General features: G+C 49.4%; 1 protein-coding gene across 1 annotated transcript in view; it reads left to right on the top strand.

The window, feature by feature from the left end:
* Positions 1-2,736: 2,736 nt before the first annotated feature.
* Positions 2,737-20,460, top strand: part of LOC122385531 (histone H1-like) — a 28,208-nt gene continuing 10,484 nt past the window's right edge. Inside the window, exon 1 of the mRNA XM_043373872.1 lies at positions 2,737-3,468. The gene's annotated coding sequence lies outside the window, so the exon portion shown is untranslated. The remainder of the gene's footprint in view (positions 3,469-20,460) is intronic.

A 20,460-nucleotide genomic window follows, 5' to 3' on the forward strand; every position in this document is an offset into this window, starting at 1 on the left:
AACTGCCCTACATGTTCTTCAGAAAACTAACCCCCTTTGGCCTTGAACACTTTCTCAAGGTCATCAACCAGCTATGGGTTGAAGGCCACTTTCCGGACTCCTGGAGAGAAAGTATAATCATCCCCATTCTCAAAAAAGACAAACATAGCACCGACCCAGCTAGTTACAGACCAATTTCATTGTCGAGCTGTGCCTCTAAAATCGTCGAGAGAATGGTCAACAATCGAATCAGAGTGTACCTAGAATCACAACACAAGCTCTCACAACACCAAAACGGATTTCGACCAGCACGCTCCACAGCTGACAACTTGATACACATTATTGACACGATACAACAGGGGTTTTTCCATAATAAAGTTACAGCTGCACTCTTCCTCGATCTGAAAGCAGCCTTCGACAAAGTACATCACAAAGCTATACTTATAAAAACACATAACATGGGAATACGCGGACGAATGGCCAATTTCATAAGTAATTTTCTTAATAACCGCACTTTCAAGGTCAGAGTAGGCAACACCTACTCAACCCTACATAACCTCGATCACGGCGTCCCTCAGGGAAGTCCTCTCTCCCCGACGCTCTTCCTTATATATATAAATGACATCTTTGACAATATACACAATGTAACACATAACGTACACTATTCCATGTACGCGGACGATTTGGCGGTCTGGACGTCGCACCACAATGTGAATGCGGCATACCAAAAACTTCAAACGGTACTAAACCACGTAAACAAATGGTGTGACAAGTGGGGAATGCAAATTGCTCCCCACAAGTCAGCCTCACTAACCTTTTCCAAACAACGCAGACACCCCACACCTCCACGCCCGCTCCGTTTGGGCCGGGTTGAGATTCCGCAAACAAATACCTTTAAATATCTAGGCATCACACTGGACAGGGGACTCACTTTCACACAACACATAGCAGACATCACAGGAAGGTGCACCCGGCGCCTCAACATCATGAAATGTATCTCTGGTACACACTGGGGCGCCGACAGAAAAACACTGACACTTCTATATACATCTCTGATTCGATCCATCTTGGATTATAATGCCTTTTTACTAACAAATATATCCACTACTCTCAGTAACAAGGTCGAGAGTATCCAGAATTCCGCTCTTCGCATTATTTCTGGCGCACTCCGCACTTCGCCTTCATCGAATCTCCGTGTTGATTCAAACATTCCTCCTTTGGAAAGAAGAAGAGAATACCAGCTTATAAGGTATTACACGAAAGTAATGGCAAGAAAAGATACAATACCATACGCTATACTCAGTAACCTACCAGAAAATAACATAATAACACATAGAGAATACAAGTACCAAACAATAAGAAGACACCTTAAAAACATACTTAGGGACTATAAAATAGAGACTCCAAAAGTTCTAGATAACCCTCCACTGAGCCCGTACTGGACTAGGCACCCCATCCAAACCCTCATCCTCTTCGATGACAACAAAAAAGACATGAACACTGATGAAATGAAACAACTTTTCCTCGAATTCCAAAACGACCATAAAGACCATACTTTTATATACACAGACGGCTCTCGGGCGGACAACAAGACCGGAGCCGCCTTCTATATAAAAGGATTCGCACAATCCACCCGCCTCTCCGATAACCACTCCATCTTTTCGGCCGAACTCTACGCAATCAGTGCAGCGCTTCGACACGTAATCAACAAACCTGATAGACAACTAATGATTTGTACTGATTCCAAGGCAGCAGTGCAATCAATCGCAGCGGCCCATAATGATTCGCACCCAATCACGCGAGATATTAAAAGACAAATTAATCAAATCACCGACCAAAACAGAGAAGTTAAGATAATCTGGATACCCGGTCACGCGAATATTGTGGGGAATGAGCGCGCGGACAAAGCGGCCAAAGCCAGCCTCCGAGATCCCCCCAATAACTCCCTCCCATGTCCGGTATCAGATTATCTTAATGTCATTTACACGTCCTACAAAAAGTATGTCCAGTTTGAATGGGACGTAAATCCACATTACTACTTTCACCCAATCAAACCAATTATCGGACACTGGTCGACTGCTTATCAAAATACCCGGCTTAAAGAAGTAATTATAGCCAGACTTAGAATCGGACATACTAAATTGACACATGAATATATCTTTGATCAAGGCCCCCCTCCAATCTGCCAACGTTGTAACATAAGATACACAATTGAACACTTCTTGATCCACTGTCCCCAATATCAAGCAGAGAGGCAACCTATAATCCAATATATCACCCACAACCAACTTGCACTTTCAATTCCTACTCTCCTCGGCGATTCTCACCCGGATCTACTCGACTTGCTTTTCTCTTTCCTAAAGAATTCCAGGCTAGACCGATCCATATAGCACAGTCTCGCGCTCAGTTCCGTGGTCGGCCAGCCGTCGATAGCGGTTCTGGGCGCGGGACTCAATCTTTTTGATTTCCTGGACACTGGCCATGTCAATTAAGGAGCCCCGAGCTTACGGGCACCAGCCGCCGCCGCGGGGACCATTGGCACGCGGCGGAGGGCTCCTCTGCCCCCCATCTGCTTGGAGAAAGAGGTGTCGGCACTATGCCGTCCGCAACGACCCGTTTAATGGATTGTTACGTCACTGGAGTCAGCACTGAAACGTCAGTTCTCTAATCATACCAGTCAGCACTTGGTGGGGGTTTTGTAGGAGCCCCGAGCTTACGGGCACCAGCCGCCGCCGCGGGGACCATTAGCACGCGGCGGTGGGCTCCTCCCCCAACTCCTTGGACACATGATTTTCTCTTGGTTTTTCTTGGTTTCTCTTGGTTTCTCTCGTGGTTTCATCGTAATTGTTTTTGTTTCCATTGTTCTTGTTGTGCCGTGATTTCGTCTATGTTTGCGAGCGCGCGCGTTTGCGTCCCTCCGGCGGCGGCGGCGGCAATCGGCACCTGCCCATCCCTCTCGCGGTTCTCGACAGGGATCCCTCTTAAAGGTTGAGGCCCACTCGAGACACATAGCTCCACAAACACACTTACACATTAGCGATATAACGTAACGTAATATCAAAGCAAAGGGATTTTTCCTGTGCAATTTGGCAAAAGCGCACAGGTTTTGCCCTCTAAGATAGGCACCAGGTTTTTCTAGTTAGGACTTTCCTGGTGGAACTCACAACACAACAACATCACACATTACAACACTACCACATTTCAGCATCAAGATTCAGCAGCAAGAAATGTAAGTACTCAAAATCCCTCTCGGCACTGCCACTCTGGCACCCTTTCTGGCTTTCCCTTGCACTTGCTTCCACCGGACGTCACATGAGCCGGGCTAACGTAAACTTTGTTCTTAATATTGCCTTGGGCCGGAATAACATAGCCGGCATTAAAGTAAAGTAAAACGGAAGATCTGGCTAATTGCCAGCTAGTAACTTCCCCCTACCCCGACCAGGGCCTCGGCCTGTCGGGAGCAAAATTCAAAAAAAAAAAAAAAAAAAAAAAAAAAAAAAAGCTCTGTGTTGTGTTGTTCGGGATCGCAGTTGTTAGAGCAGTATGCTTTATGCGTCGTACGCTGACAGAACGCTGGTCGTACACAAGTCATGTGTTTCCTTTCGCCCCTAATGGGTTACTGCGGTACCTATGCAGTTGGAATGTATCTCGATTCTCGAGACACTAACTGGTCGCACTTGGTTGTGAAAATGACACTAGCTGGTCGCACTTGGTTTCAAGCTGCGCTTGGAAATGGTGCAATATTATTTGCATTTTGCAATGCAATTTTATTGCCGTAACCGTATTGGTAGATAGTGTCAGAAGTTGGCCATTTGATGCGTTGTCACTTGTCAGACGCTGTTGCCTTAGTACTGACAAATTGATGGGCCGCGTTTGTGTTCCTGTTAAGAAACGGATCTCAATATAAGGTGATTCAGAGGTAGGAACCTGAATGCATTCGTTCAGACTTTTCATTTTATGGGGATGCACTGTTTCATGAGCAAGAACGAGCATGGCTCTCGTTGAGTGAAGCGGAAGCGCAATCGATATTTGTTATCGTGTTTGTAGACTGTGGCCACATTTACATCACTATTCAACTCCACGCACCAGCATTATTTAAAGTGCTTGAACCTATACTTCATTTCGCTAAATTTCGGGGTCGTCAACCTACGGTCCATGGCCGTTACGTTTGGCCAATAACTAGATTTTATACATATTAACTGGTTCATATAATCACAGCATGATGCCCCGGACCATTTTTATTTGATTCACTGATAATGAATGTATCCCAGTACCGCACAAACTGAGACTGAAACTGGACAACTCGCTTTTCGAGGTTCAGGTTCATTATCTTCAGATGTTATGGTATGGTAAGCATTTAATGTCCGAAGAAAATGGTCAGCGTTAGCAGTGCTAGGCGGGTATTATGAGCTTTCAGTTATTTCAATATTTGTTTAGGCTATTATTATTGTGGTATCTCCTGTCAATTTCACGCGGAATATATAGTATTATCTATACAATGGCGGTAACTACATATTTTCTGCCGGTTACTGTTATTATCATTGATTCGTAATATTTCGCTACGAGCGTGGCTCGATTCACATTGTTATTATATTGGCATTCAAGATTTAAGAATAAACATCTTTTAATGCATTCCAATTCCATCAAAATGTCGATATGCAAAAAAAAGTTCTAAAAATTGCAGCAGTTTTGTGAATAAAAAATAGCTGTAAAATAGACCTGTGTAACTTCAACAACAGTGCGCCGAAAAACGTCTAAAAACGCGTAAACAAAAACTAAGATGTTTTTTTTTTTTTTTTTTTTTTTGAATTTTTCTCCCGACAGGCCGAGGCCCTGGTCGGGGTAGGGGGAAGTTACTAGCTGGCAATTAGCCAGATCTTCCGTTTTACTTTACTTTAAAGCCGGCTATGTTATTCCGGCCCAAGGCAATATCAAGAGCAAAGTTTACGTTAGACCGGCTCATGTGACGTCCGGTGGGAGCAAGTGCAAGGGGAAGCCAGAAAGGGTGCCAGAGTGGCAGTGCCGAGAGGGATTTTGAATACTTACATGTCTTGCTGCTGTATCTTGATGCTGAAATGTGGAAGTGTCGTAATGTGTGCTGTTGTTGTGTCGTGAGTTCCACCAGGAAAGTCCTAACTAGAAAAACCTGGTGCCTATCTTAGAGGGCAAAACCTGTGCGCTTTTGCCAAATTGCACAGGAAAAATCCCTTTGCTTTGATATTACGTTACGTTATATCGCTAATGTGTGTGTGTTTGTGGAGCTATCGCCTTCATCCACTCCCGGGGGCCATGGATGCAAGCCACCTAGGCCGCGCCCGGGGTGTCCGGCCAGATAGCTTGTGTCTCGAGTGGGCCTCAACCTTTAAGAGGGATCCCTGTCGAGAACCACCTGCCCACGGTGGGCAGGTCCCGATTGCCGCCGCCGCCGCCGGAGGGACGCAAACACGCGCGCTCGCAAACGTAAAGGAATCACGGCGCAACAAGAACAATTGAAACAAAGACAATCACAATGAAACCACGAGAAAAACCAAGAGAAACCAAGAGAAAATCATGAACTCGGGGAGGGGAGCCCACCGCCGCGTGCCAATGGTCCCCGCGGCGGCGGCTGGTGCCCGTAAGCTCGGGGCTCCTACAAACCTCCACCAAAAGCTGAATGGTATGATTAGAGAACTGACGTTTCAGTGCGGGGACCTGTGTCGTAACATTCCATTATAACGGGTCGTTGCGGACGGCATAGCGCCGACACCCCTTTCTCGAAGCAGATGGGGGGGGGGGGAGGAGCCCACCGCCGCGTGACAGTGGTCCCCGCGGCGGCGGCTGGTGCCCGTAAGCTCGGAGCTCCTAAATTGACATGGCCAGTCTCGAATTCTTCAGAGATCAAACAGATTGAGTCCCGCGCCCAGAACCGCTATCGACGCTTGCCGACCACGGAACTGAGCGCGAGACTGTGCTATATGGATCGTTCTAGTCTGGAATTATTCAGGAAAGAGAAAAGCAAGTCGAGTAGATCCGGGTGAGAATCGCCGAGGAGAGTGGGAATTGAAAGTGCAAGTCGGTTGTTTGTGATATATTGTATTATAGGTTGCCTCTCAGTTTGATATTGGGGACAGTGGATCAAGAAGTGTTCAATTGTGTATCTTATATTACAACGTTGGCAGATTGAAGGGGGGCCTTGATCAAAGATATATTCATGTGTCAATTTGGTATGTCCGATTCTAAGCCTGGCTAGAATAACTTCTTTAAGCCGGGTATTTTGATAAGCAGTCGACCAGTGCTTAACGATTGGCTTGATTGGGTGAAGATAGAAGTGCGGGTTTACGTTCCATTCGAACTGGATATGTTTTTTATAGGCCTCGTGAATCACGTTAAGGTAATCTGATACCGGGCAGGGGAGGGAGTTATTGGGGGGTTCGCGGAGGCTGGCTTTGGCCGCTTCGTCAGCGCGCTCGTTCCCCACAATGTTCACGTGACCGGGTATCCAGATTACCTTAACTTCTCTTTTTTGATTGGTGATTTGGTTAATTTGTCTTTTAATGTCTCGCGTGATTGGGTGTGAATCATTATGGGCCACTGCGATTGATTGTACTGCGGCCTTGGAATCAGTGCAAATCACCAGCTGTCGATCTGTTTTGTTGATTACATGTTGGAGCGCTGCGTTAATCGCATAGAGCTCAGCCGAGAAGATGGAGTGGTAATCAGAGAGGCGGAATGATTGTATGTGTCCTTTTGTGTAGAAGGCGGCTCCGGTCTTGTCCGCCCGTGAACCGTCTGTATATATAAAAGTATGGTTTTTATGTTCATTTAAAAAAATAACTGCACCCGGTTATTGACCTTTGGCAACGAATACCGGCGCAGGGCACCGCCCGCCACAAGGATTCACCAAATTTATTCTTGCAAGTCGGGCGCGTGCAACCATTTGTCGTATTAAATTTTGGTGGGGGTGCGCTCGGCGGTTTGCACGTGGCGGGCGCATCTCTGCGGGATTTTGGCCGCGGCCGGCTTCGAGCAGACTGCACGTGCCGTCTGCTCGAAGGCTCAGTTTCTTCGCTTGCAAAACTGACCGAAATCAGAGCCGGAAGGTCACTGACGTTTGGCAATGAATACCGGCGCAGGGCACCGCCGGCCAAGAGGAGTCAACAAATTTATTCTTGCAATAACTCGGCCGCTACTGGGCCGATTTTAATGAAAATTGATTTATTACGCTGCGCGTAATGCTGTCCCTCTAGTACTATGTAATATGTATCATAACAGCTTGTGTGCAGTGATGGAGCTCGCAGCTGGTAGTCCTATGGAATCGGACCGTGTGCGTGTCGCACCCATGCCGGATGGCATCGTGGACACGGAAAGTGGACACTGGACAGTTTGTTTGCAAGTTGTCCTCCAGAGTAACTGCAGGGCAGCTCGCCGCCTACTTAGGCTACTCGCGTGTTATTGGTGTTTTGTTTGTTGTCGCGTCGCACAAGCGACGCTGAATAAATAGGTACGATGATGACAGCTATACCTATCCGACTATAGCGCACGTTTTAGTGAGTAGGTAGAGGTAGAGCTGTGAGAAATGAACGTCACCCAATTCAACGGTTTAATGTTCCCCCATCCCATTATTTCTATCCATACGTCTATTGGCAACCGCTACAAGTTCAAATGTCAATGTGAACGATGCATCGTTTTCCCGTACCGTATCATCGTGCCTATGCTGAAAATCTGCACCGGCAGTATTCTAGCCGCTCGTGCTTACGAACGGGCAAATTGTCCATGGACTCACAGCTGCGCGGGTCATGCGCAGCGCCTCGCCGACTGAGCGTAGCCAGGCGACAAGCCAGCCCGTCACCGCAAGAACGGCGCTGCCTCCCCCCTCCCCCACTCCTCCCGACCCGGCGTCCCCCGACCGGCGCGGCATTCCACAGGCCACAATAGTGACTCCCCTCCCTCAGCTGACCCGTCCTCAGGTGCGGTGCGTGCGGTGTACACTGGACAAATACCTCTGCCGGGGCTGACGGGGTCCATGTTTGAACAAGGGATTAAGGGAAGCCTTCAAACATCTCAGACGGAGTTTTCGCCGAAACTACAAGCTAGCGCCATCCACCGGTGAACGGCGGTACTAAACTTCATTCGCTAGTTCCCGAAACGACACACCATGAAGTAAAAGTCTAATATCTTGAAAACCGGTGAATATTTTTCGGTGAAATTTGGTAGATATTCGTTTTCGCTCTTTCTGAACCGAGCGACATCACTTTCATGCCAATTCATAAACTTTTTTGAAGGTGGGAGGGTCCCTTTAACATAGCACAAGTAAGTCACAGTAATTGAAATAGGCCGGTGGTAATATTGTCACACGAATGCAGCACGAACACAGATACGGCCGATTAGACGGCCGGCAGCGGGCAGCCGCTGCCAATATTCTTCAGGATAAGGTTGGGGCCGCTGTCGCGTGGCTGTCAGCTGTTGTGCCAGGCGGTCGTGCTGACATGCCGGTGGGCGGTAGCGGTATTCCAGAATTCCATTATTTACCTAATTGCTTTGCTTTTAAAGGGGTTTAAATAATAGACGATTCCGGGCTTATCTCGTGAGGTTGTTATTATAATTAGGAGACGTTTGTTATTAATCTTACCGAGACCGTAGCATTTGAATGCAACAAATTCGGACGATCGTTCCCTAGTAGCACACAACATTGACTTCTATGGTGTATTTAGCGGAATGCCCTTCATGGTCACATCTCGGTCACCCTTATAATCCTCGCGAAAACATACCTTTGCCGAAGAATAATCGGAAACCGGTACAGGAAGGGCGAGGAGCCTGTTTCCGAATATTCTCACGGAAACATTCCTTTACCGAAGAATAGCCGGAAAACAGTACAGAAAGGGCGAGGAGCCTGTTTCCGAATATTCTCACGGAAAAATACCTTTACCGAAGAATAGTCGGAAAACGGTACAGAAAGGGCGAGGAACCTGTTTCCGAATATTCTCACGCAAACATAACTTTACCGAAGAATAGTCGGAAAACGGTACAGAAAGGGCGAGGAACCTGTTTCCGAATATTCTCACGGAAAAAAAGCTTTGATGGCCTATTTTTCGGAATGCTTTTTATGGTCACTTCTCGGTCACCCTTATAATTCTCACGGAAACATACCTTTTCCGAAGAATCTTCGGAAAACTACGAATCCCGTGGACTCCCATGGGAATTAGGCGGCATTATTGTAGGCATTTTTATTCGGCATCCTCGCCTCCGGCTAATTGAGGGGGAGACCGCGACAGGGGACCGCGCGTCCCCTGTCCCGTTGTGCCGGCTCGCAGAGTGCGGACGGGTGTGCTGAGTGTGTTGTGTCCAGTGTCGTCTGACGTCTCCTCCTCCGACCATGAAGGTTTCCGCCAGTTTCTGCTGTGTGACAATCAGAGCATTAATCCTAGTTATTGCAATGCTAGATCAAAAAACCGGCGCTGAAACGTTCACTTCAAAATGGCGGCGGTCACCATCGTCACTCATTTGCCAGCGGCAAAGGGGAAAAGTGCTGCTGGTAGCGTCATGTAGCGGGCCCAGGTAACGGTATATAACAATAGATTCAGGGTAGCAAAACGTAGGGACATGCGTGATGCTAAATGCACTTACGTAAGAATTTATTATCTAAACTGAAAACGGCCTTTGTCTTAGTTCTTGGGCCGGAATTAAATAGCCGGCATTAACGTAACGTAAACGGAAGACCTGGCCAATTGCCAGCTATTAACTTTCCCCCTCCCCCGGCTATAGCCTCATGGCTTGCCGGGAGGACAAAAAAAAATTGAACTGAATGTACAGCCCACCGCTAAAGTAATGTAGGGTTTTACCAATCTCAACGGTTGGCTTTGACTGGCGATTGTTTAATGCGGAGTGATCGAAAAGAAGATGTCAATAGCTAAAGTTGCAGCTGCAAGGGTGACGATACATACAAGCTACATTCAAAGTTTCATTGTAGTCTGGCTAATCGTTCCTAAGCTTCAAAAGCAGAACATACCCATGACTGAAACCACACATTACTTCTGCTGTGGACTGCCCAATTTATTACCGCTGTTACATAGGAATCTCCGCTTTGTTACAGGAGTGCCAGGCTCGACGAGCGACTCAACCGCAAGATGGCGGAGACTGAGCGGCGGCCGAGGACGTGTGACGTGATGTGTGAAGTGCAGCTGACTCGAAAAAGTGAAGAGCTGTGCATATATCTTAGAATTGCAGTTTTCCCCGAATATTGACTGTGACGGTGACGCTGGAATATTTTAGGTAGCTCTCTTTCTAACCGATGACTGTTACACGCGGGTTCATGCGACGGTTGGCGGTTCTCTTCTGTCATCTTTGAGCGCGCTTCTGGCTTCACACGGCGCCTGGCAGCGCCATTGGCGTATCTGTCTGCCTCTGTCTGTCTGAAAACTGCACAGCACGCTTCTTTTTCAAAAGTCATCCTTGAAAACGACAGCTGCGAGCCAGGTTTGTCGTCCGTTTGCAGACATTTGTAGCTTGAAAGGAGCGCAATCGATGCGTTGTGGATCCCGTTGGCTCCGTTCGTCAGCCGGTCATCGCTGCTTGCATATTTGTGCCGATGAAATGATGCCACGTCGCCGGATCACTGCAGCAGCTCGCCAACAGTAACTTGAAAAACAACCTGACTGCGCTCGACGTAGTGGTCTACTCCAAATCGACGGCTGCCAAAGGGAAGAAAAGTGTTGGCGCCACCACAGCGTGCGTGACTGCTCACCGCAACGAGTCCCTGGAAGCATTAGGGCGCAAACAAATGTCACCATTGTCGAGATCAGGCTGCCGGTTATCAGTAAACTGTTGCATCAGTCGTGTTTGTCCGGACTGAATCGTCTATGGCAGCTCTCTGGCTTTCAAGTAAGCAACCCGGCTATACAGGCGTGCCACTGCGGCAATTAGGTGATAGGCTACGGCATTTCTGCGGCTGCTTTCAGCTTTTAGATCCCCGGCTGTGTGCGCCCGTCTTTATTAAGACGGGCGACACACCGGCGGCGCTAAAGCCCCGCATAGAAGTGCTCGTAGTAGGCAGGTAATTTAGGATCGTTTTCGTTTTCTTTCATTCCCTCTCTCTTCTAGGGACATCCTGTCCCACACCCCTCCACATCTTTCTCTGATCTTTCGTTGCTGTTTGGGGGCATCCGAGGTCTCCGGCAGCGCCGGCCCTCTTCGCCCAATTTTTTTATCCGGATCGGACTAATTTTGCTATCTGCGGTTCTGCCCGCTACTGGTTCTTAATTGTTAGTTACTTTCACACATCTCCACCAAGTTTCGTTTTCCTTCCACGTCATGGCTCCGACCACCGACCCCGGTGAGCGGGAGCCACCTGCTGTGCTCCCCACCCCCAAAGATCCGCCCGACGGCCCCTGCTTTCTCCTGATCAAAAAAGACAACGGCGATTTTACGAAGTCCAATCCATTTGCTCTGAAACGGGCACTCGACACTCTCTGCGGCCCTCTCATCTCAGCCAAAACCAATAACACAGGCGCACTCCTCGTCGAAACTACCGACAAAACCCAGTCCATCAACATTCTCCGCACTAAAACTCTGGGTGGCCTCCCGGTCACAGTAACTCTCGCCAGCCGCATGCGCATCACCATGGGCTGTGTTCGAAGTGACGCTCTGACGTCGCTCACTAACGAGGAACTCCTCCAGGAGCTTGAGTCCCAGGGGGTCTGCCGCGTTGAACGCCTGCGCTCCCGGAACTAGGCGGAGTGGGGCCCCAACCCTACCGTTAAACTGGGGTTCTATGGGGATGCTCTCCCTTACCACATCTCCTGCGGCTACCTGAGGGTCCCAGTCAACCCGTGGATCCCGGCGCCGACCCTTTGCAGCCATTGCTGGGAGGTCGGCTCCCACACCGCGCGCTCATGTCGTCGCCGCTCCCCCAAGTGTGGCCGCTGTGGCCGGTCGAACCATGTGGCGGGCGACTGTCAGGCAGAGACCCCCTCCTGCCCCTCCTGCCGTCAGGCCCATCCGGCTTGGGACTCGAACTGTCCAGTACGTGTCGATGCTAGGGACTGGCACCGGGCCGTTCAAAAAGAGCGTCGTGATGCCCACCGCGCCGCGAGTCGCCAAGCCCCTCCCGTTCAATGGCCGTTGAACCCCGCCGAGTGGCCACTCCCCTCTGAAGCCCTTCCCAGGGCAGCAGAGTCCCGCTCGACAGCGAAGCGCGATCCACGCACACCCGAACGAGACGACGGAACCGGAACGCGCCCGGCCATGGAGCTCGCCCTTCCGAGCTGGGTCAGCGAGACGCCAGCGCCCCCCGCGGCTGCCCTCAGCGCGCCACAGACCACTGACTCGCCTGCGTCCCCTGCGGCGGTCCCGAGCGACAGCGAGACGCCCGCGTCGGCCCTCAGCGCGCCCACAGCCAGCGAGACGCCCTTGTCCCCCGCGGCCGACCCCAGCGCGCACACGGAACACCCACCGACCCCAGCGCTTCAGGTTGCTAAAGCGGGTGAGTCCCCGGATCGCGAGGGAAACTATTCCCTTTCCGAGGCATCAACGGAAGCCTCCCCGGTGCTTGACCGGACGATTGTTCCCTCCACCCCAGAGACTGAGCACTACAGCGAGTCAGACCTCTCGACCGCGACCTCAAGCCCGGCCAGCCCTAACATTAGGCACCCGGTGGCACCGCCGCTCCCCAGGCCCAAGTCAGACGCGCCGCACCCGTCAGCGGCTTCTGGTACAAGCGACACTGACGACGAGTGGCCAGAGTCTGCGCCGGAATGGTGGAAAACGAGTCCTGCGTCTCACAATCGCTCCCAGTCGCGATCCTCTTCGACAGACCGCCGTCTGACTCGCTCGGCGGTGCGCAGCCTTAATCTTTAAACATGAATCACAACCGTCCCGAATTCTTCCTTCAATGGAACACTTGCTCGCTAATACACCACTGGGCTGAATTCAAAAACTATATCTTGCATAACAAACCGTTGGTAGCCGCAATCCAGGAAACCAGATTTTTGGATTCAGACTCTATAAACTATAATTACAATATCAGGGACTACTCTCTATATACTAATAACGTAAACGTTCACCCACGCCAAGGCGGCTCGGCGCTTTATATTTCCAATAATCTTTTGCATCACCAAATCTCACTCCGCACAGCGCTTAACGTTGTCGGAGTCAAAGTCAAAATTGCACAACGTGACCTGACTATCCTCTCTATTTACCTTTCCCGTTCCTTTCCTTTCAATCCTTCTCAAATGTCAGAATTGCTTTCCCAAATCTCCCCTCCATTCATTGTGATGGGAGACTTCAACGCCTACCACCAGTCGTGGGGTTGTGCATTTAATGACACGCGCGGAACACAACTGTTTAACGTAATTGACTCACTTGATTTGATACCACTGACAAATCGCGTCCCCACGTGTACACGCATCAACAATGGCGTCGCGTCACACACCGTCATTGACTTCGCCATCACTGACACTAACACCGCACTGCTCTTCACACAGTATACTGCGGACGACCCACTTTTTAGCGATCACTACCCACTTCATTATTCCCTTGACGTCCCTTCAGGACAATCCAACTTCAATTTTCTTCCCAGATGGAACTTTCGCAAAGCCGATTGGGCTGAATATCAAAACCATATTAACGTAAACATCCAAACTCCCCCTAGAGATATTAACACTTTTCTAGATATAATACTTAACGCCGCCCGTAAATCAGTCCCACTTTCAGGCCCTCCCCGCCCCTATAATAATGCTCCATGGTGGAACAGTGAATGCCAGAGAGCGGTCGCCCTCCGGAGGCGGGCACTACGCGCCTTTAGGCGCTGCCTATGCTCAGCTCATGAGGAGGAAGCGCGTAAGGCTCGTTCTCATTCCCGCAAAATTATTCTTAGTGCAAAACAATCGAGCTGGCAACTTTTCTCGAACAACTTTAATCGTTTTACCCCCCTATCGCAAATATGGTCTCTCATAAAATGTTTCTCCAACAAACAACCCCGAAATTATAAAATTCCACACCTACACATAAACAACACCCACTATCTCACACCACTAGAAGTAGCCACACAATTCGCCATACATTATGCTAACATTTCATCAGCACAACAGTATACTCCACAACTAACCACAACACTCGATTCCCAGCTTGCTTCCCTTTCATTTCACTCCAACAACACCGAAATATACAATGCACCATTCACAGCACATGAACTACAATCAGCACTCAACAGATGTGGCAACACATCTGTTGGTCCAGATCAGGTCGCCTACGCTTTTCTCAAAAATCTCCCTGAATCTGGACAGCAAACCCTCCTGGAAACTCTAAATCACCTTTGGGAAAACAATTCGTATCCTGCTTCCTGGAGCGAAAGCACCATTATCCCTATCCTCAAACCTTCTAAACTTCCCTCAAACCCTTCTAACTATCGACCTATATCTCTCACCAGTTGTGCCTCTAAACTAACAGAAAGAATGGTTAACGGACGAATTAGGGCGTATCTCGAATCAAACAATCTTCTTTCCACTTACCAAAACGGATTCCGACCTGGTCGGTCAACTGCTGATTGCGTTACTCACATAATTGACACAATTCAAAGAGGATTTCAAAGAAGGGAATACACGATCGCCGTCTTCCTTGATTTTAAAAACGCCTTCGACAAAGTCAATAAATCCGCTCTTCTGATTAAACTTCATCGAACTGGTATTCGCGGCCATATGGCGAACTTTATACAGAACTTCCTTGCTAATCGAACATTCAAAGTCCGTTGTGGCCACACCTACTCTCCACTCTTTACGCTACATCATGGCCTCCCACAGGGCAGTGTAATTTCTCCTACTCTCTTTTTGATCATGATCAATGACCTTTTCAACAACACACCTAGCAATATACAACACTCTCTTTACGCCGATGACGTAGCCTTTTGGGTTTCTCATCGTGATCTTGATCAAGGCCTAACAATCATGCAACACGTTCTTGAAAACATAGAAACATGGTGTAATCAATGGGGACTCGTCCTCTCATCAGACAAATCAAAGTCGGTCATTTTTTCAAGACGACTCCCCAAAACCAATCATCGTAACCTTAGAATCAACAATTGTAATCTTCAATTCGTTTCACACTTCAAATATCTAGGCATAACACTTGATTCCTTGCTTAATTTTAGTAAACACTTCGAAGACATTCAACAACGATGCGCCAGACGACTTTCGATTATGAGATGTATAGCCGGCAGGGAGTGGGGAGCCGATCGGAGAACCCTCCTCCGTCTATACACCTCCCTAATTCGTCCTATCCTGGATTACAACGGTTTCTTATACGATGATATAGCTACTAAAAAAATTGATTCTCTCCAAGTGATTCAGAACACCGCTCTTCGTATCATCACCGGTGCAATGAAAACTTCCAATATTGACAATCTTCACATTGATGTCAACATTCCTACACTTGATCGACGACGCAAATATCTTCTTCTCCGATTTTATCTTCGTTGCTGCGCGAACCCCTCGAATCCCTCTAATCAAATACTTACAAATCGATATTCTTCGTCTCCTCCAAGCGATCCTGAAAGGAGATTCCCAGTGATCAGTTATCGCGTAGAGAAGGCTCTTAATCATTTCAACATTTCTTTCCCGTCCATTTTGCCTATCCCCCCTCTAACCTCATTCTGGCTGGCACCCATCCAGAACGTAGATCGTCTTTTCTCAGAAAATAAGAAGCATATCTCCTCACAAGAAATCTCTCAACTCTTCATACAATATGTAAATCAATACAACGATCATACTTTCTTTTATACTGACGGATCACTATCAAACGGCAAAACAGGCGCTGGTGTCACATCAAAAGTCTACGAAAACTCCATTCGCCTGCATAATCTTTTTACGGTCTTTTCAGCTGAACTATCAGCGATTCTGCTAGCTATTATCTATATCAACAAGCAACATATCCAAAAAAGCGTAATTTGCACTGACTCAGCTTCGGCAGTCAGTGCCATCTCAAGCAGAAAAAAAGAAGACAATCACATAATATACATTATCAAGAAACATATAATTACAATTCAGAAAAAAGGATTTGAATTCCGCCTGTTGTGGATACCAGGCCACGCGGGGATTCCCGGCAACACAAGGGCGGATCTCCTAGCGAAAAATAGCCTAGACAAACCGGAAAGAAACACACTTCGTTGTCCGCACAAAGATATTGCTAATCATATCCAAAATGCTCTTCTCGACCTTCGCCAATTCGACTGGAATAGTTTTCCAAATCAACATCTACACCCGATTCACCCAAAAATCAAATCATTTGCTTCTTCCAATCAAAGTAATCGTCTTAGAGAAACGGTATTGGCCAGGCTGAGAATTGGACACACCAGTATCACACACCGATACATCTACCAGCACGAACCCCCACCCACATGCCCACATTGCACACCACTAACACGACTCAACATTGCCCACCTCCTTCTCAACTGCCCACACTACGACCAATACCGTCAACCCATCATTCACTACACAAACACACACAACCTCAGCCTGGACCTCCCAACACTCCTGGGTGATGATCATCCAGATCTAATTGAACTTCTATTTACCTTCCTCAGTGATTCGAATCTCATCAATAGCATATGATCGCAACCCAGCACACAGTATATAGATGTTCTTATGATCCTCCATCGTCGTCTCCATCCGCTTCGTTTTGCTTCCATTCGCTTTCGTTCTCTCCGCCTTTTCCAAGTGTATTTATATATGTGTGTAAACTCGACAGGGATCCCTCTTAAAGGTTGAGGCCCACTCGAGACACAAAAGCTATCTGGCCGGACACCCCGGGCGCGGCCTAGGTGGCTTGCATCCATGGCCCCCGGGAGTGGATGAAGGTGATAGCTCCACAAACACACATACACATTAGCGATATAACGTAACGTAATATAACGTAATTAAAGAAAGGGCTTTTTTACTGTGTACTTTGGCTGAAAGCACAGGTTTTTGCCCTCTTGGTTAGGCACCAGGTTTTTTCTAGTTAGGACTTTTCCTGGTAAGTTCACCCCACAACAACACACACCAAACAACAGCACACAAATCAGCAGCAAGTCTCAGCAGCAAGTTCTATGTAAGTAACCAAATTTATTGTCTCGCCCATCAGGCACCTTTCGGCCTTCCCTTTGCTTTGAACCCACTGGACGCCACATGAGCCGGTTTAACGTAGTCTTTTGCCTTTCTCTTAGTTCTTGGGCCGGAATCAAATAGCCGGCATTAACGTAACGTAAACGAAAGACCTGGCCAATTGCCAGCTAGTAACTTTCCCCTTCCCCCGGCTATAGCCACTTGGCTTGCCGGGAGGACAAAAAAAAAAAAAAAAAAAAAAAAAAAAAAAAAAAAAAAAAAAACCCGGCTATACAGGGCGTGCCACTGCGGCCATTAGGTGATAGGCTACGGCATTTCTGCGGCTGCTTTCAGCTTTTAGATCCCCGGCTGTGTGCGCCCGTCTTTATTAAGACGGGCGACACACCGGCGGCGCTAAAGCCCCGCATAGAAGTGCTCGTAGTAGGCAGGTAATTTAGGATCGTTTTCGTTTTCTTTCATTCCCTCTCTCTTCTAGGGACATCCTGTCCCACACCCCCCCCCCCACATCTTTCTCTGATCTTTCGTTGCTGTTTGGGGGCATCCGAGGTCTCCGGCAGCGCCGGCCCTCTTCGCCCAATTTTTTTATCCGGATCGGACTAATTTTGCTATCTGCGGTTCTGCCCGCTACTGGTTCTTAATTGTTAGTTACTTTCACACATCTCCACCAAGTTTCGTTTTCCTTCCACGTCATGGCTCCGACCACCGACCCCGGTGAGCGGGAGCCACCTGCTGTGCTCCCCACCCCCAAAGATCCGCCCGACGGCCCCTGCTTTCTCCTGATCAAAAAAGACAACGGCGATTTTACGAAGTCCAATCCATTTGCTCTGAAACGTGCCCTCGACACTCTCTGTGGCCCTCTCATCTCCGCCAAAACCAATAACACAGGCGCACTCCTCGTCGAAACTACCGACAAAACCCAGTCCATCAACATTCTCCGCACTAAAACTCTGGGTGGCCTCCCGGTCACAGTAACTCTGGCCAGCCGCATGCGGGTCACCATGGGCTGTGTCCGCAGTGACGCTCTGACGTCGCTCACTAACGAGGAACTCCTCCAGGAGCTTGAGTCCCAGGGGGTCTGCCGCGTTGAACGCCTGCGCTCCCGGAACGAGGCGGAGTGGGGCCCCAACCCTACCGTTAAACTGGGGTTCTATGGGGATGCTCTCCCTTACCACATCTCCTGCGGCTACCTGAGGGTCCCAGTCAACCCGTGGATCCCGGCGCCGACCCTTTGCAGCCATTGCTGGGAGGTCGGCTCCCACACCGCGCGCTCATGTCGTCGCCGCTCCCCCAAGTGTGGCCGCTGTGGCCGGTCGAACCATGTGGCGGGCGACTGTCAGGCAGAGACCCCCTCCTGCCCCTCCTGCCGTCAGGCCCATCCGGCGTGGGACTCGAACTGTCCAGTACGTGTCGATGCTAGGGACTGGCACCGGGCCGTTCAAAAAGAGCGTCGTGATGCCCACCGCGCCGCGAGTCGCCAAGCCCCTCCCGTTCAATGGCCGTTGAACCCCGCCGAGTGGCCACTCCCCTCTGAAGCCCTTCCCAGGGCAGCAGAGTCCCGCTCGACAGCGAAGCGCGATCCACGCACACCCGAACGAGACGACGGAACCGGAACGCGCCCGGCCATGGAGCTCGCCCTTCCGAGCTGGGTCAGCGAGACGCCAGCGCCCCCCGCGGCGGCCCTCAGCGCGCCACAGACCACTGACTCGCCTGCGTCCCCTGCGGCGGTCCCGAGCGACAGCGAGACGCCCGCGTCGGCCCTCAGCGCGCCCACAGCCAGCGAGACGCCCTTGTCCCCCGCGGCCGACCCCAGCGCGCACACGGAACACCCACCGACCCCAGCGCCCCAGGTTGCTAAAGCGGGTGAGTCCCCGGATCGCGAGGGAAACTATTCCCTTTCCGAGGCATCAACGGAAGCCTCCCCGGTGCTTGACCGGACGATTGTTCCCTCCACCCCAGAGACTGAGCACTACAGCGAGTCAGACCTCTCGACCGCGACCTCAAGCCCGGCCAGCCCTAACATTAGGCACCCGGTGGCACCGCCGCTCCCCAGGCCCAAGTCAGGCGCGCCGCACCCGTCAGCGGCTTCTGGTACAAGCGACACTGACGACGAGTGGCCAGAGTCTGCGCCGGAATGGTGGAAAACGAGTCCTGCGTCTCACAATCGCTCCCAGTCGCGATCCTCTTCGACAGACCGCCGTCTGACTCGCTCGGCGGTGCGCAGCCTTAATCTTTAAACATGAATCACAACCGTCCCGAATTCTTCCTTCAATGGAACACTTGCTCGCTAATACACCACTGGGCTGAATTCAAAAACTATATCTTGCATAACAAACCGTTGGTAGCCGCAATCCAGGAAACCAGATTTTTGGATTCAGACTCTATAAACTATAATTACAATATCAGGGACTACTCTCTATATACTAATAACGTAAACGTTCACCCACGCCAAGGCGGCTCGGCGCTTTATATTTCCAATAATCTTTTGCATCACCAAATCTCACTCCGCACAGCGCTTAACGTTGTCGGAGTCAAAGTCAAAATTGCACAACGTGACCTGACTATCCTCTCTATTTACCTTTCCCGTTCCTTTCCTTTCAATCCTTCTCAAATGTCAGAATTGCTTTCCCAAATCTCCCCTCCATTCATTGTGATGGGAGACTTCAACGCCTACCACCAGTCGTGGGGTTGTGCATTTAATGACACGCGCGGAACACAACTGTTTAACGTAATTGACTCACTTGATTTGATACCACTGACAAATCGCGTCCCCACGTGTACACGCATCAACAATGGCGTCGCGTCACACACCGTCATTGACTTCGCCATCACTGACACTAACACCGCACTGCTCTTCACACAGTATACTGCGGACGACCCACTTTTTAGCGATCACTACCCACTTCATTATTCCCTTGACGTCCCTTCAGGACAATCCAACTTCAATTTTCTTCCCAGATGGAACTTTCGCAAAGCCGATTGGGCTGAATATCAAAACCATATTAACGTAAACATCCAAACTCCCCCTAGAGATATTAACACTTTTCTAGATATAATACTTAACGCCGCCCGTAAATCAGTCCCACTTTCAGGTCCTCCCCGCCCCTATAATAATGCTCCATGGTGGAACAGTGAATGCCAGAGAGCGGTCGCCCTCCGGAGGCGGGCACTACGCGCCTTTAGGCGCTGCCTATGCTCAGCTCATGAGGAGGAAGCGCGTAAGGCTCGTTCTCATTCCCGCAAAATTATTCTTAGTGCAAAACAATCGAGCTGGCAACTTTTCTCGAACAACTTTAATCGTTTTACCCCCCTATCGCAAATATGGTCTCTCATAAAATGTTTCTCCAACAAACAACCCCGAAATTATAAAATTCCACACCTACACATAAACAACACCCACTATCTCACACCACTA

Source organism: Amphibalanus amphitrite, unplaced genomic scaffold, assembly GCF_019059575.1.
Source record: "Amphibalanus amphitrite isolate SeventyFive unplaced genomic scaffold, NRLGWU_Aamphi_draft 000221F_arrow, whole genome shotgun sequence".
NCBI lineage: Eukaryota > Metazoa > Arthropoda > Thecostraca > Balanomorpha > Balanidae > Amphibalanus > Amphibalanus amphitrite.